The sequence below is a fragment of the Ictidomys tridecemlineatus genome, chromosome 13 (assembly GCF_052094955.1).
Source record: "Ictidomys tridecemlineatus isolate mIctTri1 chromosome 13, mIctTri1.hap1, whole genome shotgun sequence".
NCBI classification, from domain to species: Eukaryota; Metazoa; Chordata; class Mammalia; order Rodentia; family Sciuridae; genus Ictidomys; species Ictidomys tridecemlineatus.
This window is the reverse complement of record NC_135489.1, coordinates 3,437,705-3,461,938: the sequence shown is the minus strand read 5'-3', so window position 1 is coordinate 3,461,938 and position 24,234 is coordinate 3,437,705. Positions and strand designations below refer to the sequence as shown.

The 24,234-nt window shown below is 53.8% G+C and overlaps 1 protein-coding gene and 2 long non-coding RNA genes across 3 annotated transcripts in view; 2 read left to right on the top strand and 1 right to left on the bottom strand.

Annotated features, from left to right (window-relative positions):
- The window catches only part of LOC120885287 (uncharacterized), a 99,295-nt gene that overhangs the window by 14,363 nt on the left and 60,698 nt on the right, over positions 1-24,234 (top strand). The window lies entirely within an intron of this gene.
- Positions 1-24,234, top strand: part of Tshz1 (teashirt zinc finger homeobox 1) — a 72,383-nt gene that overhangs the window by 13,746 nt on the left and 34,403 nt on the right. The window lies entirely within an intron of this gene.
- On the bottom strand, positions 781-9,090 carry LOC144369748 (uncharacterized). Its single transcript, XR_013429465.1, has 2 exons — positions 8,384-9,090; positions 781-7,827 (listed from the first exon to the last, which is right to left on the bottom strand). It is a non-coding gene; the product is annotated as an uncharacterized LOC144369748 (long non-coding RNA).

The window sequence follows — 24,234 nt, the reverse complement described above, 5'->3', positions numbered from 1 at the left end:
GCTTAAATTATAATCTGTGCTAACAGTTAGTTTGGAAATAAGTGCTATCTCTAGGAAAATCCCCGCAGCAGGGATCAGATTTAAAACCGGTAACTCAGGAGGTCTGGGGACAAAACATTTTCTACCAATGTGAGCACGCATTTGCAGTGTACAAAGTCCACAAAATAATCCTGTAGGAAAGGAAGGTATTTGGATATAGTTGTTTGGTGTGGGATCCTTGCTCAGTTGGTAGGTTCTCTGTGTCTGGGAGGAATGGGCTTCTCCTGCTCCACTCACCCCTCTGTTTCCAGAACCTTCCATTTGTTCCCAGTGGTGAGCCCAGTATGGCTGTGATTCCTTCCTGATTACTCCCTGGAAGACATCTATCAGACACCGTCTTATCTGTTTGTAAGGCAGCTCAGGCCCCAGATTTAAGTCATGGGTTCTGGCTACAAGTTAGAGTGTGATTAATAATTGACTAATGTAGCTTTTATTTATCACAGGCTAGCACATTTCGCCATTACTGAGTTAATTTATGTTAAGTGTAAGCTGTCGTTCAATCTGTTTTTCAACTTTTTTTTTTTTTTTAATCCTAAGTCTATCTTTCACTTTTGAGAAACAAAATCCTTACACAGGCACAGACTCACTTGGTGCCAAAAAGTTGATTTCCTTTTCAGTGGCGCCATGCATCACCAGCCCTCCCAGCTGCAGTGTCAGCCTCTGACAGAATGACATGTGTCATTTATCAAAGGGGCCAGGCTGGGCCTTGGGAAACGCCGCGACAAAGCCTGAGAGGGTTCATTTTGCAGTCCCCTCCGACCCTCTGCGAGCCCTTGCCAGGAAGCCCGTGTGCCGTCTTCACAGCCTTACTGTAAGTCCTCAGCGCCACAGAATTAACCCTCCCCACCTCGGCCTGCTGCCGGCTGCGCCCCGCTGCTGCCAAGCTCTGGGACCCACACGGCAATTGTTCCGGGCCTGGGAACCGACCGGCCCACGTCACTCTGTGGGCACACCCCACAGAGCCCCAGGTCCCCGGGGACACGGCCTGCCCCCTCCTCCTCCCAGCTTGTAACAAGCTTTAAGAATCAACACTCCCAGTGCTGCTCCGGGGGCCAAGGTCAGGGACAGAAAACCCAGCAAGAAAGGGCTCCCCTCGTAGGTGTCCCAGGAAGTAGTCCCCACTCCTGGCAGGAGTTGGTCTTACACTGATTTTAGAGCCTGCCTGATCAGAGTCTGCAGTTCTCTGGGCCATTTTTGAAACCACCTACTAAAGCCACAGACATGTTTCTTCTTCAGTTGCTTGGAATCCGTGACCCCATGCCCGCCTGGTTCCAGGTGAAGCTGGCTGAGCAGGAGAGCTGCAGGAGAGCTGCAGGAGGGCCAGCCGAGCTGGACGCCTGACCCCAGGTGCTTTACTTTCTGAGTGAGTTCTGAAACCACCAGAAAACCACCAAAGAGTGAAGGAGGCGAACAGACAGAAAACCAGCCAAGGAGACTGCACTGCTAAAATAGAAAACATTTGGCTAAATAAATGTTTTCGCCTCCTTGGAAGAGTCGAGTTTTGCATTTTAATCGTGTGTGCGAGAACGTGAGAAAAGTTATTGTTCCCCTGTTCCTGTGCCTTTGTCCTGCTGGCCGACCCCACCCCACAGAAGTTATTTACAACATCAGATATCCTTTAAAGAGATAGCCGAGGAGGAGACTGTTGCCTAGCCAGGAACTTTCCAGAAAGAAGTCCTATAAATTAGCCCCTGCGCAGGAGTGGCTGTTTCCTCGGCAGAGCGGGCCCTTTCATTTGTCTACATAAGGCTAATTTATTTTTGCAGCCAGATGTGGGCTGACAGCCATCACTCAGGGCCTCCTTCCCCCCCAGTTAGGAGTTCTGGAAGACAGTCACGTTCCCCATTTCACAGAATCCCCATCAACATTATTGAAGATGGATGTATCTTTAAAGCAAAGATTGATTGTGGATATCGGAGTTATGGTGTCATTTATCATGGTGAATATTATTTAGACTTGGGTTGTACAAGGCTGTAACTTGAGACACAGCCAGGGGAGGGACAACCTGAAAACGCGGATCCATGAACTTTAATGGATGGATGCTTTTTTCAAAGCTCAACTCACTGTAGCGTGATTTACTTTTCTTACGGAGGGGAAACACGCATTTCAGTTTTAAAGGGACAGCATTCTGGATGGTCCTGGAGAGTGGGCCCCCAGGAAGAGCCAGGCAGAAACGTGGAGAAAGGGACTTTGGCCACTCACTGTCCCCAATGGCCTCCTCCTCCATCCTCACAGGGCTCTGGCCGGGCTGGAGGTGGACCTGCCCCCCTGAGCCGCCCAGGACTGGGGACAGGGAGGACACTGTCAGAAGCCCACTAACCTACCAGCTGCAGAGAGCAGCCGTTTATGGGCCTCAGCCGTTGGGTGTCAGGAGCGTGGTGCTGTCTCCGAGAGCTAAAGGTAGCAGTGTGCGCTAGCCAAGTGCCCGCGGCCTAATTCCTATCAGTCTCTTAGCCTGGCTTCAGAAAGCGTGGTCATCGGTGTTTGCTCATCCCGGATTCCCAGGGTGCAGGGCCAGCACATTGGAAGTTGAGCCTTTCAGAGGGACTGTCTTGGGATGTGGGTCCCAGGAGCTCCTGGAACAAGGGACAAGTCCCCTCATTTTTTTTTTTTTTTTAGTACCAGGGATTGAACCTAGGGGCACCTAACCACTGAGCCACATCTGCAGCCCTCTTTATTTTTTTTACTTTGAAATAGGATCTTGCTGAGTTGCTTAGGGCCTCAATATATTGCTGAGGCTGGCAACTTGCAATCCTCCTGCCTCAGCCTCCCGAGTTGCTGGGATTAAAAGCGGGTGCCACTGAACCTGGAGACTCCCCTCATTTCTAATGAGCAGTCCACTTGCCGGATGCCTGGGGCCAGCTGCTAGCTGCTTGGATCATGGCCCCTGGCCCCCAACTCATTTCATTTGTTGTTGGGATTGTTTCCTCTCTGTCTCGGGGGTCTGGGCAGGTGTGGGTGGAGGGACTCTCCTCAGCCTGGGTGGGGCCTCATGCTGTAGCCTCCGGCCAGGCCCTAAGAGCTGGGGTGCTGGATTACACTGTCTGAGAGCTCTGTGCCACTGTGGCGCTGGGGACTTAGATGACCCCCGGCAAGCCCCCTTGGTTTCTTCAACACAGAGTGCTCCTTGGGATGGTGTGGTCTACTCAACAGAAGGCGATCCTCTCTCAGCTTCGGGAGGACCCAGGGACGGTGTGCGCCTGTCTCTGGTGACAGGGAGCGGCCGTGTGCCCTGCGGCGGGCCCTGGGGAGAGGTATCTGTGTGGACTCGTTCCCTGGCTTGCTGGTGTCCTCAGGAGTGCTGAGCTCTGGGGCACGGCCGCGTCCCCTTTCCACGGTTGGAGCTGAGCAGAGTGTTTGGTTGTTGAGTCCCTCTGTGGGGAGCTGTGGCACCCTCGGGGACAGGTGGGTGTGCAGCCTGCCCCAGCGGCAGTCTCAGGGTGCTGGTGACGCTGCGCCGAAGAAAACAGGAGCCTTTTCAACTTGAAGCCGCTCCCCCGTGTCCGGTAGGGGACTGGTTCTCTGCTGGGAGCGGCCTTCCTTGTAATGGCAACGCAGCCCTGAAAAGACAAAATCACACCCAGTGCGACGACCAGAGGTGCAGAGACAGGCTGGGAAGGACCCTGAGCACCTGACCTTGAACGGAGACAAGTGCAGTCACATCTGCAGGACTGCGGGCTGCGCCTGGCCGGTTGGCACATGCTGCTCTCAGAAATGCGCCAGGGCAGGTGTCCTGCAGGCTGGTTCCAAGAGCGCCTCTCAGCCTCATGACCGTTTATAGGTTTGTGTTTACCTGCAAGTTAAAAGCACATTTGTGGCCTTTTAGGAACAGAGGGAACGTGTGCGAACAGGAAGTAGTTCATCAAATGTGCGGGAGTCGCAGTGCCCAGACCGTTGGCCAGGGTCAGACCATGACACTAAACACGCAGTAACCACTGGGAGTGCACGGGCCCTCGGCGTCTCTGTGACGTAGGACCACTGGGTCCTGCTGGGGTGCTGTCTGGGGATGGGGACTCAGCGGCTCCTCTGTCCTGGAGTGACGGGCGCCTGCAGGGCCCGAGAGACACGCAGCGCTTTCAGGCCGGCACACCTTGCTGGAGACGGAAGACGAAAGCCAGAGTGACTTGACTCTGCAGCCACAGTGCTGCACCCGTGACGAGCCAGCTTCATCACGGTGCATCATGGAGTGCAGCAAATGTCATGAAAACCATTGTTTTTTAATTTTTTTCTTGGAGAGTTTGAATGAGGTGATTTATGGTAGTTATTCATCTTAAGGGTCATCCATCAATTTTTAGTTGCTAGGCAATCAAACCGGCAGCTGTTTGCTTTGAATCAAGCTGAAAAGTTGTCAGTCACCACACGCAGGTATGACCTTAGTGGCTGCAAACATCATGCGTGCAAAATTAAAGAGACGTCGTCTTTCTCGCCTGATTCCCCAGACTTCTGTGTGATTTGTGGCGTAGTTCTGGCCCTTCCTGGCTATTGCCAGAAAATAAGAACAAAGGAGTGTGCAGAAAATTCCTTGAAACTCGAAAATACCCTTCCCATACTGTATTTCACCCACATTCCATATTTGTGCCCCGCAGGATAGATTACTCAAGGAACTGCCTCCACTGGATGGGAGGTGAACCACGCAGCTTATGGTACTTACGTAAGCCAGTTAAAATATTCGTCCACTTCCCAGTGGGGAAATAAACCAAGCCTCAACATGGGCCCCAAGTTGGAGGCCAGCCTGGTGGCATTTTCGAGTTGCTGGTGGGTACTAGGAGATGTGCCAGTGGTGGAGGAGATGGCATTCTGGGTGAGGAGGTGCTCCTGGGTGCCTGGCCCAGTACCTAGCAGAGTTGGTGCCACACTTGTGCCTGCTGCCTCGCTGCACTGAGGTCGCAGGCCACCCCACTTGCAGGCAGGCCGCAGGTGCCACGTGGCCTGCGAGATCTGCTTTCTCTGCCTGGCCCCGGGTGCCGCGTGCTCTGCTTCTGTGCCTTCCTGTGGCCGTCCGCATGGTCTGTGGTGGAGGCCTGCTTCCCGTGGGGCTCCCACAGACCCCAGCCTTTCTGTCCCTTCCTACAGAGCGTCTTGTGTCTCTTCAGCATTTTGGACCTGGAGGGGACAGTTGGAGGTCTGGGCCTTGCTAGCTGGTGCACGGACAGCGCCACCTGTCTCCACCTGGGCTCTCAGCTGTGCGCAGGGCTCCGGGGCTTACCCCTGGTGAGGAAGGACGCGCAGGAGACACCTGAGCTTGAGCAGTTGGGCCAGAGCTCCATCATCAGCCAAGGACCAGGGGGACTGTGCCGACTCGGCCGGGTGGTGGGAGCCGCAGAGCTGACTCCCAGCCCTGGAGCCTCCGACGCCCGTCTACCCGGACGACCTGCAGGAAGTCCCCACTCTTGAGTTTGCCGATGGCCATCGAGGCCCTGTGGCTGTAGGCGCTTCACTTGTACTGTGGAACTTCTAAAATAAATTTAATTTAAAAGCCTTTCTCAACTTTCCACGTAGATGGTTTTCTGTTTAGTCATTGGGTAGGTCTCTCCACGTGTCTGGAACGTTTTCCTGTAGCAGAGAGCCCGGGCTTTGGAAAGAGAATTTTCAGGAAGGTCCTGCGGTCCCCCTGCTGAAATCCTTGAGTCCCGACAGGTTTCAGAATGCAGAATTTGCCAGTTTTTTGGAAAGGAAACTCAGTGCACACACGGTTTTGCAGCTTCCTCACCTGGTGAGTGAGTTTCTCTATGGTGAAATGAAGGAACATTCACGTTATTTCAGGTGAAGAAAACGTCTTGCTGGCAAAGAATCCTAAACAGGAGAATTTGCCCTGAAAAGGTCAGGGAGAGTCTTCCAGTCCTCGGAGCTGCTTGGGCCTGGGATCATGGTCCGCGATGGTGCACCGGCCCTTGCCCAGGGCGCCTGGCCCACCTGACGGGTGGGCTCCAGCCCTGTGCTCGCAGGTCTGGCCTCCGGCTATGTCTTCTACTTTTGTTCTCTTTGGAATCCCCCTGTGCCCACGCACAGTGAGGTCAGTCCTACCCGTGCCTCCCCCCGCCACTCAGGGACGCACTGAAGACGTTAAGCAGAAGACGCACACCCGCCCCACGTGTCCGCACCTGTCTTGTGACGTGCGGCCTTTTCCCGTTCTGGGGATCTGCACCGAGGGCCCAGCACACTCTACCCACAGAAAGCCCAGCAGGCTCCCCTCGCCCGGTTCCCGTGTGTCTGGGCCTGTTTTCATGGGGCACGTGTAGGGACAGTGAGGATGCCCAGGGCCTTGCCCGCCACCCCAGCTCTGTAAGAAGTACGCTGGAGCCCATGCAGCCCAGTGGTCAGGTTAGGGCTTGAGAGGCACAGGCATGCTGGGCCCTTTCTAAGTTTTTGGGGGAGTGTGTGAGCAGCCTCGTGGGCTGACGCTGGAGACTGCATGGCCATGGCACTTGAGGGTTGAGACCCTGCAAAGCAGCCACACCCTCCTTGTTGGTAATGGTCCGTTCACGGTGGCCCTCTTCTGAGGGTATGCGCTGTGCCCAGCACATCTCCCCTGGCCAGCCGGTTCCACACGTGAAGTCCTCGCCTCTGTGCCGGGACACTGCTTCCTCCAGACACCCGCACGCCTGCCCTGCGCTGGGGCCTGGGGCTCCCAGCAGGAAGGCTCCCTGGGGTTAATGAACTGATTCTTAAAATGTTTCTGAAACCCTCTTTGGAGAGCAGTGCGTGCTGTTTGCCCACACATCCACATGCCTGCCCCCTTTCTCCGTCTTCAGAGCACTGGGACATGGAGGGCCACACCGGGACTGTCCTTCCGTGTTCCTACCCATGTCATTCAGAAGCCGTCCCTGCAAGCCGGCCCCTCGCAGACAGCATGGGGTGTGCTGCAAGTTTGGGGGAGTGCTCCTGTGCCTGGCCAGCCACAGGGCCTGTGGAGCAGCACCGTGGGCCTGAGGCCTGCGTGGCCCGCCCTGCGCCCTGCCTGGCCTCAGCCCTGGGCTCCTGCCACCGGCTCAGCTGCTCTCCTTGCCACCTCCCCTCTGCCTGCTCTTCACCCCATGCCCCACGCCAGCGTTTCCAGCGTGGAAGTGTGTTGCGTAAAGTTCTCACACAGTTTAAAAAGTTATTCTGCAGTATTTTGTGCTCTTCAGAGGACCATTTGCTCTAAAATCTAATAAGTCTTAATAAATATAGTTCCGGAGGGTGGGACGGTGGCGATGTGCTGGGAATAATAACTGCCGGGCCAGGCTCTTACGCGGCTGTGCGGTTCTGCATCTCTTGAACACGGGATGGCCTTCATTACTGTGCTTTTATGCCAGTTGGTCGGTTACCAACTCGAATTAAGAAAACGCTCTGTGGTTCTTGGTATTTCTGTTAACTTTTTGGTTAAACATGACATCTTCAATGTACACATATTTCTATAAACTTAGTTCAAGGTATCAGTAAAAATATTTTTCCTCCTCACATTCGCTGTTCATAAAACACTCAAGGGAGAGATTGTTTCTGTGATGTTTCAGGTGGGTTTCACAATGAATCTCAGATATTGTGGTGTGCCGCAGTGCCTTTTATTCCATTTTCTCAGTAGACCCAGCACATCGAAAGATTCTGTCTGTTGAGAAACTGCTTTTACTGGGTAATAATTATTAGTTTTCTTTCAGTTTTTAGCACCCAGGACTTGCGGTGCCCGTGGGTGGGGAGCGCCGTGGTGTGGGGAGGTGCTGGGCACACCCTCTGGTGCACGGAGAGGGGGGTTTAGTCAGCACCGTTGTCCTGGGCATGAATCAAGCTGCCGTAAATCCTCCTCGGAACAAGCTGGGGATGTAAATAAGAAGTAAATATTGACATTAAGCGTATAATCCCCTTGGTGTCTTGGCACGCAGCATCGGGTCCCTGAGTTTCATTATTACCCTCTGGAACCTTCCAAGGGGACCCCAGGTTGTGCACTGAGCTGTCGGAGTAAGGAACATGGGCGTGGTCTGCTCAGCACCAGAACCTGCCAGCTCTGTGCCTTGGAGGGTCACCCCTGTCTGCAAGTGTCACTTCGGGACTGGCACTGATACCCTCGTCACACAGTTTCTGTGGTCACCCCGCCAGGCGTGTCTTCGTTCATTGGTTTATTTACTCAATAAATACCTGCTTGTTTGCAGACAGACCTAGGAGAAAGAAAAATAACTAAGAGGGTCTTTGAGGTAATGGATCTCATAGGATAGCGAGAGTATTTTGAAGACTAAAGTGGTTATCAATATTAACCTTATATAAAATATTTTATTATGCATCCCGTGGATGTAAAAATTTCATTGAGTAATGAAATAAATGCTATCAGGATTGAATATGGGAAACAAAAAATCCATTTTCCAATTTATCTCACCCGTCTTCTCTTGGCTGCCTCCACATAACTCAGCAGAGCTCTGCCTCCTGCCTGGCATGGAGGGGGTCTCCCTGCTTCTCCAGCACCTGTCTGGTGGCGGGCATCTCTGTGGGTCAGCGTCCCCCGTGATCTAGATGGTGCCTGTGTTCCGCAGGCGCCCTTCAGCCCTGGCATCCACCATGGTGTCTCCTGGGGAGGTGGCATGGAGGGCCGCAGGTCTGTGTTCCGTCCTGCCCTGCGGGCACCCAGGGTGCTGGTGCCCCGTCCTCCCCCAACCAGCCAGGCGTGGGGTCTCATTCCCTGGACCTTCCTGGAGTCAAGGTCGTGGATGGGGTGCTTTGGGCAGCCCCCATTCTCTTTGCCGTCTCTGGAAAGCAGGCTGATTCCTGGTGGTGGCCTCCTGTGTCTCTGTCCAGGAAGAGGAGAGCCCGCGGGGAAGGGCAGCTCTTCCCAGTGGCAGCACCGGGCTGCACTGTGGGTTGGTGGGTTGTTGGATCATTAGGAAGGCGGCTTCATGGGTGAATGCAGTGACTTGGTTACTAAGCATTGGCTGTGGCCAAACAGGGTGCCAAAGTCTAGCAGGAATAAACGAGCAGCAAAGCTCACTCGGGAGCTTATGGTCCTGGCCCGAGAGGAGGCCAGTGCCTGGTACCCAGCAGGTGCTCACTGAATATCTGGAGGGGGCTGAACCCTCCAGCCTCCTGGCACACTTCGCTGTTATGTAATTTAGTTTTCATAGTGATCCTATTATTGTCTCCCTTTATAGGCTGAGGCTTATAGGATTCGAGGCCACGTAGATTAGTGTCTTAAGGTCATTTCAATTAAGATAGAGCCACAGGGGTCTGACTCCATGACCCCTGAAACCATCCGTAAGTGGCGAGTTGAAGTAATTGTGGTCATGCTGCCTGGCACCTGTCTCGGGAGCGCAGGGGACAGGAGTCGGGTGGGAGTGGGTGCCTGGATCCCCCTTTCTGCTGACTGACTGCTGCACAGCTGTGTGCGCCTTGGTTTCTTCAGACCTGGACAGAGGGCACCGGGCCAGAGGGCCCCTCAGATCTGCTCCTGTTTGCCTGTTGTGGGCTCCGTCACAAGTCTGTTGTGTGGAGTAGGAATGACATCACACGCTCATGTACTTGACGTGTGTGTGTGTGTGTGTGTGTGTGTGTGTGTGTGTACACGCAGGGATGTGTGCACTCTTGCTCCTGTTGTTATTTCTCCATGACCCTGATGTTGCCTTGTAGGAGAGGCTGGGTATCCCCCATTACATCGAGCTCCAGAGGCCTGGGGATTTCGGGGGACACCCCTGATCTGTCAGCAGTCAGAGTCCCCCTGATGAATTTCTCTGAAGCCTCCTTGAGCCGCGTACCCTTTGCTCTTACGTGGTTTCGGCTGCCTGTTTGTGCCTCCCCCTGGTCTGCGAGGGACGGCGGCGTTCCACGTAGGTAGCCTCGGCGTGGCTGTGCAGAGGTGGGCTGTGGCACCGTGGCAGGGGTGTGCAGACACCAGTGACCGCTGTGCACAGCTGGGAGACATCACACAGTGGCAGGGACCTGGAGTCGGGCTGGCGGGGAGTGCTAGGGAGCCCGTCGGTGTGGAGGACGGTTGGGAGCGTGCTCTCAGAGTGGAGTCACGGTCACCTGCTCACCACGGGCAGGGACTTGCATCTGCAGGGAGCCCATGGGCTGGAGGACCAGTTGTCTGCAAGGGGAGGGCAGGATTTTCCAGGGTGGGTTTCTTTAAGAAAAATAATACAAAATTATGAATGTGATATCAGGTAGGAGGGTGAGTATAGGAGGAAGGACGTCACAGCAAAGAGAAGACTCTAATAAATTAAGGAATATGACAAAATCCAGCAAAATAATGGGCCGTTTTAATGAGCTGCTTAGCACATGGCTTCTGTGTTTGGGGGCTTAGCAGGTGGCCAGTCCTGTAGCACAGGCAGCAGGAAGGTCTCCTCTTTGTGATGGTGGGGTCCCCACACACCGGCCAGCTTCCCCTTGGTCTCACCTGGACTAGGCAGCTGCACTGGTCATGCTGGATGGCCGGGGGGTGCTGGGAGGGCGCAGGGGTGGGAGTGGCAGCCACCTCCTGGTCCCAGAGACATTCAGGGACAGAGGTGGCAGAGTGTCCTTCAGGCCTCTGGGCTCCTTTAGAGGAGGGGGCTCCCGGGGCTACGGGAAGGCCACCAAGGCCCTGAGGGAACCCACCTGCGGCAAACCTGTCCACTAAGACAACAGCTTTCATTATGTGAGTAGTTAATGTTTCCGTATAATAAATTTTTTAAAATCAAATTTCAGGGGAGCGTCCACTGGAAGTTCCTTTGGAACATCTGAAATGTTTTTGTTTGTGCTCTTCTTGAGAAATGGAGTCCTGGGGCGATTTCATTACGGAAGGACACAGATATCTTGATCATGCATTTGCTTTAGCTTTCAAAATTGAATTTTCATTTTGAGCCGTTGATTATTAGAAACAATCTCTTGAACATGTTTCTTTGAGTGAGATTAAATCCCAGGTTTTTAAAAAAATGTCTTTTAACCTCCGTCTTCTTGTCCATGGTGTGTGCACGCGTGGACTTGGCCATCAGGGGTGAGTGTGCGTGGGCTGCTGTCTGGAGTAGACCCTGGGCTTGTGGACAGTTCTCCGCCTGGGGCAGGTCATGTGCTTCCCTGACTTTCTTTGTCAGTGTTATGAATATGGGAAAAAAATAGGATTAGCATGTTTAACACCCCTCTCCTTGGGCCCAGTGGTAGAATTTATCCTTCAAAGATAAATGGTGAACTCTTGACCCTAGGAAATATAAATATCCGTGGAGAGACTAACATGTGAAACAGTAAGCTGTGGTTTTACCAAGCAAATCTAGACTCATTTACCAGGACTCAAGGAGGCAGTTTTATTTTTAAAGGCTCCCTCTCTGTTCTCCCTTATGCATGGTTTCAGGCATGTCATTTTCTCCCTGAAAGTGATGTTTCTGCAGATTTTAGGAAAAAAAATGAATCATTTTTTTTTAAGAGAAAAATAGAGTGCTCTTTTTTTTTTTTTTTTGGCCAAGTTTGGAATTTCTGTGAGATATTTAGATAAGCCGAAGAGCAGAACTTCAAGTGCCAGAGTGTCCTCATGAGACTTCATGGTTTACCAAGTAGCTGGAGTCCTGTGAGAGTCCGAAGGCCTCCGCCACTCACGTGCTGTTTTCTGCCACATGTTGTCCCACCACGAGCGCCCCCTCAGCCGCTCCTTTATTGAGAATAGTGTCACTTTGCCACCTCTGTCCCTGGATGTCTCACGGTTGCCAACCACACAGGTTCCTGCTCGGATCCCAGACATCGTCTCAGAGGAGCCCAGCCTTCCTGATGGGTGCTCCGTAGCTCCTGCCCGGCTCTGTACCGTGGTGGATGCTCCCTGCATTGTCCCCCTGTCTCCCGGCTGCTGGAAAACCCCTCGGGGGAAGGACCGCCCTCCAGGGTGCGCCAGGGAAGGCAGCCTGTTCTGTGACGCAGCTGTTCAGGACGTGGATGGCGAACGGCGCCCCCGGCTTTAAGCGCACGTTGTGGTGTGGAAAGACGGTGACCTTCCCTGAACATTTCTGGGGTTGGAGGAGCTGCCACGTCCTGCTCGACCCCTCTAGAAGTGTGCCCGGCCATGAACACGCAGCTCAGAGTACACTTGGCCAGGGTTTGCTGGTCCAGGCTGGGCTCCCCTCCCCGGGGGGTGGCCGCTCTCTGTGCTGCTGGAAAGGGCAGGGAGATAGTCCACTGTGACTCAGGGGCCCAGGGAGTGGGGCTGGGCTGGCGGGGCGCTGGCTCAGGTCCTGGAGGGGACCCCTGGGGTGCTGGGGCTCCTCAGTGTGTGGGAAGTTCTCTGATCCGGCTTCCTGGAGTTCTCCCTGATCCTGTGGCCTAACAGCGAAGAGGGAGGCCCTGAGACCAGAGCGGGGCAGGGTTGAATCAGGAGTTCAGCAGCAGAGGATCGTGCTCTCCTGGGTCTGGAGGCCACAAGTAGGAGGTTGAGGTGTGGGCTCTAGGGGTCCCTCCTTCCGTCTCTTCCAACTTCTGGGGCTCCTGGCTGTCCTCTGTCCTTGGTTTTCCTTGGCTGATGGCATGTCACTCCAGTCTCTGTCCTCTTGTCAGGGGCCACCGATCTTTGGATTTTGGACCCATCTTCATCTAGTATGACATCATCCCAAGTTAACGACTCACATGTGCAAAACCACTGTCTACAAATGTGGTCACATTGGGGAATTCTGGGAGGAATGAATTTTGGGGACACCATTCAACCCACTGAAGACACCTAGGAGAAAATCACGTATGGTCTTATCATTGGACACCAGCTCCTTTTCAAGACTTGAGGTACAGATGTCATCAACGCTAAATCATAGATGTGCTCAGTGTCTTTTATACATAAACTGTTGATTTGGTTTGATAACTGCCAGCTACTGCTAGCTGATAGTTACTATTGGTAATGACCAACTAACAAAGTGTCACCTTGGCCATCATGAGTCCACACAGCATAAGTCCTCGGAGGGCTTACTAATGCACTGCTTCAGGGAGCCCTGTGACTGTGCCCTGTGGGGAGGGAGGCACCAAAGAAAAGTCCCCAAACTTCTGATCCTCAAGAAACCTGCAAGGTTGTGACTCAGTGAAACATCTCGAAGGAAATCGAGGTCAGGAAATGGTTGTATCTTTTGCCATTTTGAATGAGTTTCCCTAAAATTTGACAACTGAAGAGCAAACTATTTCTCCTGTTTGATTTGAGTTACTGAATCAGCTTCAGGGAAAATGTCGGACGCCTGCCACACCAATGGTGGACATCGGGTAGCTGAGCACTGCAAGGGTCCAGCACTGATGGAGCAGCCCTGTCCACAGTCCTCACTGGGTTTGCAGGCTGGGGTGTGAGCCTCTCGCACTCTGCAGGGAGCAGCAGTGGTTTGAGAGGGGCCGGGGCTGAGCGAGGTGCTAACCCATTGCTGCTTGTGTGGCATGGCCACGTGTTGAGCTCCTGCAGGAGGACAGTCTCTGGGGACGCCTTTCAGGTCTGGATGGCTCAGGGGCCAGGTGTAGTGCTGGGACGCAGCAGGGGGGCGGAGCTGAAGCCCAGCAGCACCCTTCCTCGGGTCCCAAGTGCAGGTCTTGCGGGTTTAACGGGCTGGCTCCCACTCTCCAGGGCTTTTATGGAGCCTCGGGGTGAGGGGGTCATTCACACAGTAACTAGCTCAGTTGGCTTCTGGTTCATTCTTCCAACAGCCGTTTCAGCCACAGCCTCATCCATTCTACGGGACATTCTGAGAAATGCAGCCATTCGTGGGCGGGATCTTGTCCTCTAGGAGCCGTGTCCTGTAGGGGAGGAAGGTGTGCTTGCTTAAGAGGTGAATAATAGAGTAGGTGCCACAGGCATTTCAGGAGGGCACAGATACTTGTGGGGAATCAGGCCCAGGAAGGTGCTTCTTGTCTGGATGGGCTGGGGACGGGGGACGGCGAGGAGAGCCCCGGTCTGTTCTAGAGTGGGCCTGTGGTCCTTTCAGGGTGGTGAGGTGTGCATCTTTTGTTGTGGGCAGTGGTGGAAGAGGCCCGTCCTGCCACGCTGCAGCAGCCTCTGTTGGCCGACGCAGTAGGAATGGCCCAGGAATGTTCAGATTCAGGGAATGACAAACACCAAGCATTCTCACCTGGAACATAAATCTTTTGACTTAGCAACCCTAAATTTGCCTGAGAGTCCAAAATTTTTTTATGTACTTTATGTGTACACAGCCCTCCTTTGAGTTGAACTTGGATAGCTTTGCCTTTTCTCAAAATTAATGATGGGGTCTTAGTGCAGGCTTTCAGCCGTGGCCTGCCGTGTGCATTCCTGAAGGGGCGGGGCTTGTGGGAAAAGAGGGTGGACTGTCCAAAGCCCACGCAGCCGGGCAACAGATGCTCACAGACCAAGAAAAAGAAAACCAGGACGAACTTCCAGTGGGCCCAGAACGCTGCAGCTAGTGGGGGCTCCACCCAGGACGCAGGAGGCAGGGGCTCCCCAGAAGGGGGCTGGTCGCGATCCACACAGATCAGATGGGGAGGGGCAGGCAGAAAGCAGGTCTGAGGCAGAGCTTGGGGGAGCGGGCGTCCTGCCCAGGTGTCCTGGTAAGTTCTGTGGAGGGGAACTTCACCCTCGCCATGAGGCCCTCAGGCGCGGCACAGAACATCTGCAGGTGGAGAAGCTCTGTGTTGACCAGTGCAGCGTCACACGGCCGGACTGTGTGCCTCCCCTGGCCAGCGGAGGATGCGCTGACCCAGGCGCAGAGCCAGGGGTCCATCAGGTGGACTGGACGAGCCCCACTCCCCATCCCTGTGCATCCCGTCAGGCCCTAGCACGGGGTGGAAGCCCTTCGGCATGGGGGCCTTCTTTGCTGTCTCGTGTTTTGCTGGTGAAGAAAGCTTGAGGTGCTCCGTGCTTCCTGGGGACACGCTTCTGGTCTCAGTGTTAGGACTCACTGGCAGCGAGATCTCGGATTAGTAAGAGTTGGTTGAGAGGCTAAAAGACCAAGACTGTGTGACCTCATTCTCTTCAGGATTTCTAATCCCCTCTCCCCTGTCTCTCCGTCTCTGTCCCCCACCCCACCCCCCCCACACACCACAGGAGAGAACTCTTTTAAAGTTAATGGAGGAGTTGGAACCCTATTAGATCTTCCTCCCCATGAAATGCCTGCTGCAGACTTTTAATGGAGGTTTTAACGAGGCATTGTTATCAAAAGGACTATGGCACAGATGAAAACCAGGCCCACAGTCTGGGAAGAGAACGGGCGGACTTTTTGCCTTTAGGTGAAAAGGAGGCGAGCAGGGAGGAGGTGAATTCCACAGCATTTTTAGGGGTTGGATTCAGGAAAAGGGCCAGGGCTACCTGAAGCTGCAGACACACAGCCCGCCAGGCTTTGCCTTGTCCCCCTTTAAAAGGGCGGGAGTGTGCAGGAGCCCAGGCTTTGAGGCGACGTCACGCTGGAGCTCAGTTATTTAGTGGATGTTAAAATGCTCCTTCGTTCTCGCGAGGCTGCTCTGGGCTTCCCGTGCTCAGGCGTCCACGGCTCTGGCAAGGAGAGGTCAGGACCTTCCAGGGGCTTGGCCCTTGCCTTGCTGACCACAGAAGATTGCATTTGTAGAGCTTCTGGAGTTCTGATTTCTCATTTTATTCTGATTTATTTCATTTTGGTGAATTTCGTCGGCAGTTCTGTAAAATGGTTTATTCAAACTGCAGATGTTGGAGTTCTAGTCAGGGAGTTCTCGTCTCCTCCTGGCAGGCACTAGTATGCTCTAGTGTTTCCCCATCCACAGCTTCATTGTAGAGTAACTGTCAGTTAATTTCTAGCACAACTTATTCATAATCATGGCACTTAAAAGATACCAAGTTCTCTAGCGGCTGCCCCTTCACGTGCCAAAACAGAAAAGAAAGAAGTTGTGTTTTGCTGTGCCGAGTGTCGTGTGCGTACCCCTGGTCTAGGCCAGCTCTTGTCTCTGACCTCCACAGGCCCGACTCCCTGGAACAAACACCACCGTGGAAAGGGTGGTCCCTCTCTCCCGAAAGTGCGTGCTCACGCCCCTTCCATGTGCATCTCCTGCTGTGGGAGTGCCCTGGTCCAAGGGGGGTATTTCAGGTTTTCCTTCTCAGAACCAGACGTTTGGAACAGAAAGTCAAACACAGAGCCATGTCAGCTGGGCATGTCCTCCTCAAGACTGGCCGCAGCTCTCTGGAGGGAAGTTGGCCTACAGGCATGTACTGCTCAGGGCTGGGGCGCTACTGTGGGACTGACCCGTGTGTGCCGTGGCACAAGGGAGGGCTGGCAGCAGGGGTGGCAGCAGGAACCCTGGCTCTCTGCTCAGCCTCTCCCGGGGGCAGGGGGGGGGCTCGTTACTGTGGCGTCGGTCCACAGACAGCGAGGGGGAGCAGATCCCTCCATCGGGTTGGTCAAAGTGCACCCTGGTGCAGAGCGCGGGAGCCCATCGCCTGCCAGCTCGGAGCACACACGATGCGCAGATCTCTGCGAGTGGATTTAATTTTACGAGCTGTATTCCCCCAAACACTAAGCCATTTAGACCAGGCCCGAGTCACGGGTTTACAGTGGGTGATGGCTTTGGCTCTCTGTGTGGGGGAGGAAGCCTGTGGCCTTTTTTTCTTTTAGGCACAAAGCTAGTTTAATTGAAGGAATAATTTGATTTGCTGCCGCCATAGCAGAAGAGCTTGAGATGTGGCAAATTTTCTCTCCTTTCACCCAAACTCAAGAATTTAATGCCAGCAGGTGAACTTCTGAAGGCTGCTATCAAGAATACAGAGACAATAACTGTCTTAAAAGCGGAATTTTGTCAATATTTTTTGCTGTGGGCCAAAGAACATTCACAATAATGGAGTACTAAAGCCCTGCTGGAAGGGCCGTGGAGTGAGGGGGTGGGGATTTATTCCAGCTGGAGCCGGCAGTGTTTTGGTGGCATCGATGACTTCTGAGTGATCCTTTTGCCCTAGTGAGTGGGGGCCCCAGACACGCCTTGCTGTTGAGGAAGAGCATCTGGTAGACCCTTCTGCACAGGGTTGTGACCTGTGCCCAGTGCCCGGGCTTGTGGTTCAGGAGCCACAGTAACCCTGCACCGTCTCCCACCCTCACCAAGTGCCAGGGTGTTGACAGATGACAGGCAGTGGCAGGACGGCCAGGGTCGGCAGTGTGGTCCGGCTCACTGGGGCTGCCGTCTCCTTTGAAAGGTGGCAGGGCTCTGCGCGGGGCAGGGGGCAGGAGGCCATGTGCCTGGGCCGCCCGTGCCTCTCCTCCTGGCGAGCGCAGTCCTCTGCCCTTGGTTTAAGTGTGCCAGTTTGCCATGCTTTAGCAAAAAGCTGGCGACATAGCAAATTGTACAGCCCGCACGAGGTAACGGCCTTGATGACTGAAAGCAGATGTCAGACGTGGTGGCCGGAATCGCCTTGCCCCTTAAGTTATCTCACTTTGAAAAGAATTATGCCTTGGGATTCCATTTTGGAAAACGGCGGTCGCTTCCCTCGTTGCGCTGTGGGACCAGCCTGTATTGTCAAGGCTGTCTCAGGAACGCAGTCTCTTGATCCTGGGGTGAAACGGTTTTTGTAATTTTGCTAAGGTTCTCTGTATTTTGTGTAATTAGGAGGGGGAAACGGGAGCAGCTGCACACACGTGTGTGAGCTCACGCTCGCAAGCTCAGCAGCACAGCTTGGTCCTGCTTTGAAGTGTGAACATGGTGGTGACCTTGTCATTAAATGTACTTGTTGCTGTGTGCATTTGAGATTTCAGACTTTACCGTTTTTTTATTTTTTTATTTTTTAACTTCCTGTTCCTTTTAGTGGAAAAGGGTAATAGCAAAAGATTTTATTTATTCAGGGCCATAGTGCAGGCAAAGTGAAAGTAAATCCCAGGCTTCCGGTTGCATTTGAAAACCAGAGAAACAAGAGGCTGTTTTCTAAAATATAAAGATGAAGGCAGGCGACACGTTCTTTGAGGAAGTTTGAAACGAGAGAAGCCACGTAATACTATGTTTTGAGGATATGAATGAAAAATATATTTGAGCTTAGAGAAGTGTCCTGCGTGTTGCGACTGCGTCCTCTGGGCAGAGAGGGCTTTCAGCAGGCTGGGCGACGTGGCAGCAGGGTGGCTGGGTCATAATGCAGTGGCTTTGATAGTCACATTCTGTTTCAAGTGTAAAATTCCTACCTGGGTCCAACTTAATAATTCTGCTGTTTTTTAATGAAGACTTTTTCCCTCCAGAAATATCGTAGGCTGTGGTCACAGTGGAATGTGATTCAAGCGTTTTAATCCTTAGGTTTGTCTAGAAAGAAGTAGATCTGGGCCCAGGTATTTTTTCTTGCTTCTTTCCGTGTGTGTGTGTCTCAGGCGTCCCTTTGGGACTGCTCGGTGCTGCTAGTCATTTTACATAATCCCGGGGTTATTTATTATTAGATAGATTGAGTAATGGTGAACTGAAAACCTAAAGATACTTTTGTAAATGCAGTCGACACTTAACTGGTCCATACTGATGGAGGGTTGAAATGAAAGAAAACAGAACCTTTACAAATTCAAAACAATTTTTTCTCACTTGGAATCTCTTTTATTCGCATTTTAGAAAACCAACGTTTTGGTGAAGAGCGACCTACCGGCCTCTTACACTGTTCACAGATGCCCTGTATTTGTGCAGCATGTCCCACTCTGCACGCGAGGCCCTCTAAGTCATGCTCTGTAGGTCTGCATTCTCTGCCCGCCTCGCTCGGGTGACCAAACCTGGAGTCTCTCTGCCACGCGGGGAGAGCTCAGCAGGAGTCAGCCAGCCCGCAGGGATCTGGCCTGTTAGTGAGCGAGCAGGGCCGTGGACCAGCCTCCTCAGACAGGCCTTTCTGTTTTGGAGGATCCTTTCATTGGAGTGAGGGGAGGGGGAATCTGGGTAGGTGGCCCCTGGCTGTGGCTCCCCTGCTGTCACGTGTCCCTGGGGGGCAGGCAGTGCAGTGCCTGGGGAGCCTCGCTAGTCCTGCCTGCCCCTCTGCTGGGCTCAGCTGGAGGTAGAGTGCTGTCTCTCTGGCACTGCCTCAGGCCCAGGCCTCCAGGTCCCGCTGGGCTGTCTCTGTACTGGTCCTGCAGCACCTGTGACCAGGCCCACCATACACATGCCCTGAACACCTAGAATTGTCTTCCTGCAGTTCTTCCCATGTGATCCAAGAATGGAGCGCTTGGTGGAAGAGAGGGCTGAGAATCTGGGTTCCCTGCCACCCTTGGGAAGGCCTCCGGGTGGGACCTCAACTTTCCCACTGTGAGCAGGAGCGGAAGCGGGTCATGCTCTGCCCTGGGCCCCTGAGAACTGGCACTGCTCTCGGGGCAGAGTTCCTGCCTTTTTTTTTTTTTTTGAGAAGCATCTTCACTGCCACCCCTGGGGTCTTTCCAGAGACTGTCCTGCACCCACTTTGGGCCAAGCCTGTTGTCCTGCACTAGGTCAGTCCTCTAACCCAAGTGGGGCCGACGGAAGTCGGAGCCAACTTCCCCTTGCCCTTCCTGTCCTGGACAGTGCCTGGCCCAGCTGGACCTTGAGCAAATGTCTGCTGAGTGAATGAGTGAAGGGATGAGCGGCCAACAGAGGACTGGTGAGCACAGCCTCTTGTGCAATCCTCTGCACCTTCCAGACCTGAGAGGACACTCTCCAGCCAGGGGCTCTGGTCTGCATGGAAGGCAGGGCTTGGCTCCGTGCTGCAGAGGGGGAGAGGGCTTCAGGACCTTTCCCTTGGAGATGTTTTGAGGATGAGCAAAAGCCACGGAGTGTCGAATGTGGCGTTAGAAGGGTAGCGTGTGGGTGGGAGAGAGTCCCGGGAGTCCTGGACTGACAGGGGGCACCTGGCCTGTGGTCTGCAGCTTGTGCCCAGGCCTGCCTCTGGGAGGTCCCTAGCCTTGCGTGTCCAAGGGGCAGTGCACCTGGGCGGTGGGTGTGCCAGCGAACCCGGATCTCTGTGGCCAGGGGACTGCACTCCGCTACCGCGGGCAGCCTTCTGAAAACTACTTTGCTTTTAACAGTATTTGTTTTTCTTCCTCTTTTTTACTGGTGAAGTCCACGAAACTATTAATTTATTTTTCTACTTTGAGAGGAAATTATGGGGAAGTTATTCCTAAATTATCTGGCATTTTTCTTCCTTGCAAAACTTTGTGTTATTTGGAAAAATCTAAAAAAATTAAAAAATCAAAAATCATTCAGGACCCCTCTGCAGCTGTGACTGCTGTGAACATTCTTGTGTAAATCCCTCCAGAGCTCTTATAAAGCGGGTGGCAGTAGGACTCACGGGTGCCTACTGCTCGCCATACGGCGGACAGCCCTGTACATGCTATTTGGTGCAATTTCACATTATGGTTGCAGGTTTGTGTTTGGTCAAGCTTTGTTTGGTGCCTGTGGCCAAGCTCTCTTCAAAGTCTGTTAGCCTGTCTTTCCAGTTGTGGTGGTGGAAACACTGCCTCCCCAGCTGTCCCCAACTGTCCCCAACAGGGGCATTTTAAATTGTCCTCTGCTAGTTCACTCACCAAAGTGCTGTCTCCTGTTGCTTTAGCTTTTTCATTTCTTGGATTATAGCTGAGGGTGGACTTTTTTTCTCCCCGAATATTTTATTAGACAAATTGTGTTTCTTCCATTTTGAATTAGTTTTGCTCACGTTATTTGCTCATTTTTGATGCTTTGTTCATTCATTTTCTTGTTGGTTTGGAAAAGCTATAATAAAGATGTTAGCTCGTCTTTCTAGAACACAGCTGCGGATGATTCCCTTTGTTTGACATTAAAAAATAGTCTGATGTTTTTGCCACCTTCTGCTGTCTTTTAAGATGATGTGGGTGATACAGCTTTATTTTGGGAAAAAAATTGAACAACAAAGACGTTTAGCAATTAATGGATGTTATTTGGAATCCCGTCACCCAGGATGACTCAAGGTGGGATTTTGGTGTATGTTGTGCATCTCATCCTTGGAGATCCGTGCGTACATCTGTCGTTTCCAGGGCACGCACCGTGTCCCGTTGTACTGGCACATGCCATGTACTGGAGAAACCTACCCTTGTTGGAACTGGGTCTCTCCCAGACCCACAGTTGTAAGCAGCTGTGTAATTAATATCTTTGTATGTATATCTTGGCAATGGTCTCGTAATTTCCTTGACAAATTCCCACAAGTAGAATTACCAGGTCAAAGGTTTTGGATGTTTTAGATTATTTTGGTGCGTTAACTGCCAACTGGCCTTCCTTCCAGCCCCGCCAGCGCCTGCGCTGGTCTGGGTGATGGCATTCTTTCTGGTGTACAGAGTTGTTTTTGTGGAGTTTAATTGGCCCTCCCCTGCATAGTTCCTGCCTTTGAAGTAGCGTTCACAGCTTCTTCCAGCCTGAATACATAGATACTCGGCTTTATTTTCACGGACTCCTTCTTGGCGTTTCCGTATCTGATGACTCTGGAATCCACCCTGGTGTGCGCTGTGAGGGTGGCAGGCACTCTGGTCCTCTTTTCAAGGGCCAGTCTTCTTCGCGCTGTCCTGTCTGCGCTGGGCTCTGAGCGCCGCCCTCACTGTGCGGACTTGGGACAGACCCTCAGCTTCCGCGTGCCTTGGAGGAGCCGCCTGTCAGTTCCGGCTGTGTCCCGGTGGTTGCTCTGGCTGTACCGTGGGTTCAGACAACCTGTGGCTTTTCACCCCCCAGGACCGTCACCCTCCCTCATCCACTGGGTTCGGTTCTGCATTCGAAGGACAGTAGAGTATTTTTGTCAGCTTAAAATATAGATGTTTGGAGTGGAATGGTAATATATCAATAAATATATTTAGGATTACTTAGTATATTTACAGTAATAATTTTTTCCATTCTGAAAATAAAAGTGGCATATTTTAAGATTTATTCAAATCTATTTTATTTGCTACTATGAAGTTTAGTGTTTGTTACACAGATTGTTCCTAATTTGTCACTAAATGTCACCTCCTAGGTTATTTATTTATTTTTGTGGTGTTTGGTTATGAATGGAGTAACTTTTCTATTACATTTTGAATGATTGTATGTATTATGAGGCTGTTGATTTTTGATATCTTTCAATTAGCTTTTTGTATTGGAAAAAGGCATTGCTTGCCTGTGTGTCTTTATTGTGGCCTTCTCTTGTAGTTTTTCTATCTCCAGAAAATAGTACCTTTTCAACATTGATAAATCAATGAGAAAATTTTGGATTTCTTTTAAAGTCAGATACTAGTTTGCAAGGATGTCTTAAAGCATCTTCTGCAAGTTAGTCATCAGTGAGGGAAAAGAGCAGAACCATGAGGTGGGAGGAGCAGGGCAGGGAGGAGCAGAGGTGGGAGGAGCAGAGGTGGGAGGAGCAGGGCAGGGAGGAGCAGGGCAGGGAGGAGCAGAGGTGGGAGGAGCAAAGGTGGGAGGAGCAGGGCAGGGAAGAGCAGGGAAGGGAGGAGCAGAGGTGGGAGGAGCAGAGATGGGAGGAGCAGAGGTGGGAGGAGCAGAGGTGGGAGGAGCAGAGGTGGGAGGAGCAGGGCAGGGAGGAGCAGGGCAGGGAGGAGCAGAGGTGGGAGGAGCAGAGGTGGGAGGAGCAGAGGTGGGAGGAGCAGGGCAGGGAGGAGCAGAGGTGGGAGGAGCAGAGGTGGGAGGAGCAGAGGTGGGAGGAGCAGAGGTGGGAGGAGCAGGGCAGGAAGGAGCAGAGGTGGGAGGAGCAGAGATGGGAGGAGCAGAGATGGGAGGAGCAGAGGTGGGAGGAGCAGGGCAGGGAGGAGCAAGTGTGGGAGGAGCAGGGCAGGGAGGAGCAGAGGTGGGAGGAGCAGGGCAGGGAGAAGCACAGGTGGGAGGAGCAGAGGTGGGAGGAGCAGGGCAGGGAGGAGCAGAGGTGGGAGGAGCAGAGGTGGGAGGAGCAGGGCAGGGAGGAGCAAGTGTGGGAGGAGCAGGGCAGGGAGGAGCAGAGGTGGGAGGAGCAGGGCAGGGAGAAGCACAGGTGGGAGGAGCAGAGGTGGGAGGAGCAGGGCAGGGAGGAGCAGAGGTGGGAGGAGCAGAGGTGGGAGGAGCAGGGCAGGGAGGAGCAGAGGTGGGAGGAGCAGAGGTGGGAGGAGCAGGGCAGGGAGGAGCAGGGCAGGGAGGAGCAGGGGAGGTGGGAGGAGCAGGGCAAGGAAGAGCAGGGCTGGGAGGAGCAGGGCAGGGAGGAGCAGAGGTGGGAGGAGCAGAGGTGGGAGGAGCAGGGCAGGGAGGAGCAAGTGTGGGAGGAGCAGAGGTGGGAGGAGCAGAGGTGGGAGGAGCAGGGCAGGGAGGAGCAGGGCAGGGAGGAGCAGAGGTGGGAGGAGCAGAGGTGGGAGGAGCAGGGCAGGGAGGAGCAGAGGTGGGAGGAGCAGAGGTGGGAGGAGCAGGGCAGGGAGGAGCAGAGGAGGTGGGAGGAGCAGGGCAGGGAAGAGCAGGGCTGGGAGGAGCAGGGCAGGGAGGAGCAGAGGTGGGAGGAGCAGAGATGGGAGGAGCAGAGGTGGGAGGAGCAGGGCAGGGAGGAGCAAGTGTGGGAGGAGCAGAGGTGGGAGGAGCAGGGCAGGGAGGAGCAGAGGTGGGAGGAGCAGAGGTGGGAGGAGCAGGGGTGGGAGGAGCAGAGGTGGGAGGAGCAGGGCAGGGAGGAGCAGAGGTGGGAGGAGCAGAGGTGGGAGAAGCACAGGTGGGAGGAGCAGAGGTGGGAGGAGCAGGGCAGGGAGGAGCAGAGGTGGGAGGAGCAGGGGTGGGAGGAGCAGAGGTGGGAGGAGCAGGGCAGGGAGGAGCAGAGATGGGAGGAGCAGGGCAGGGAGGAGCAGAGGTGGGAGGAGCAGAGGTGGGAGGAGCAGGGCAGGGAGGAGCAGGGCAGGGAGGAGCAGAGGTGGGAGGATCAGGGGTGGGAGGAGCAGATGTGGGAGGAGCAGAGGTGGGAGGAGCAGAGATGGGAGGAGCAGAGATGGGAGGAGCAGAGCAGAGGGAGGAGGATCAGGGGTGGGAGGAGTAGAGGTGGGAGGAGCAGGGGTGGGAGAAGTAGGGGTGGGAGGAGCAGAGGGGGGAGGAGCAGAGCAGAGGGAGGAGGAGCAGGGGTGGGAGGAGCAGAGGTGGGAGGAGCAGGGGTGGGAGAAGTAGGGGTGGGAGGAGCAGAGGGGGGAGGAGCAGAGCAGAGGGAGGAGGAGCAGGGGAGGGAGGAGCAGAGGTGGGAGGAGCAGGGGTGCAGGAGGATCTGTGTGCTGGGAGGAGCAGAGGTGAGAGGAGCAGGGATTCTGGGAGGAGCAGGGGTGCAGGAGGAGCAGAGGTGCAGGAGGAGCAGGGATTCTGGGAGGAGCAGGGGTGCAGGAGGAGGAGGGGTGCAGGAGGATCTGGGTGCAGGAGGATCTGTGTGCTGGG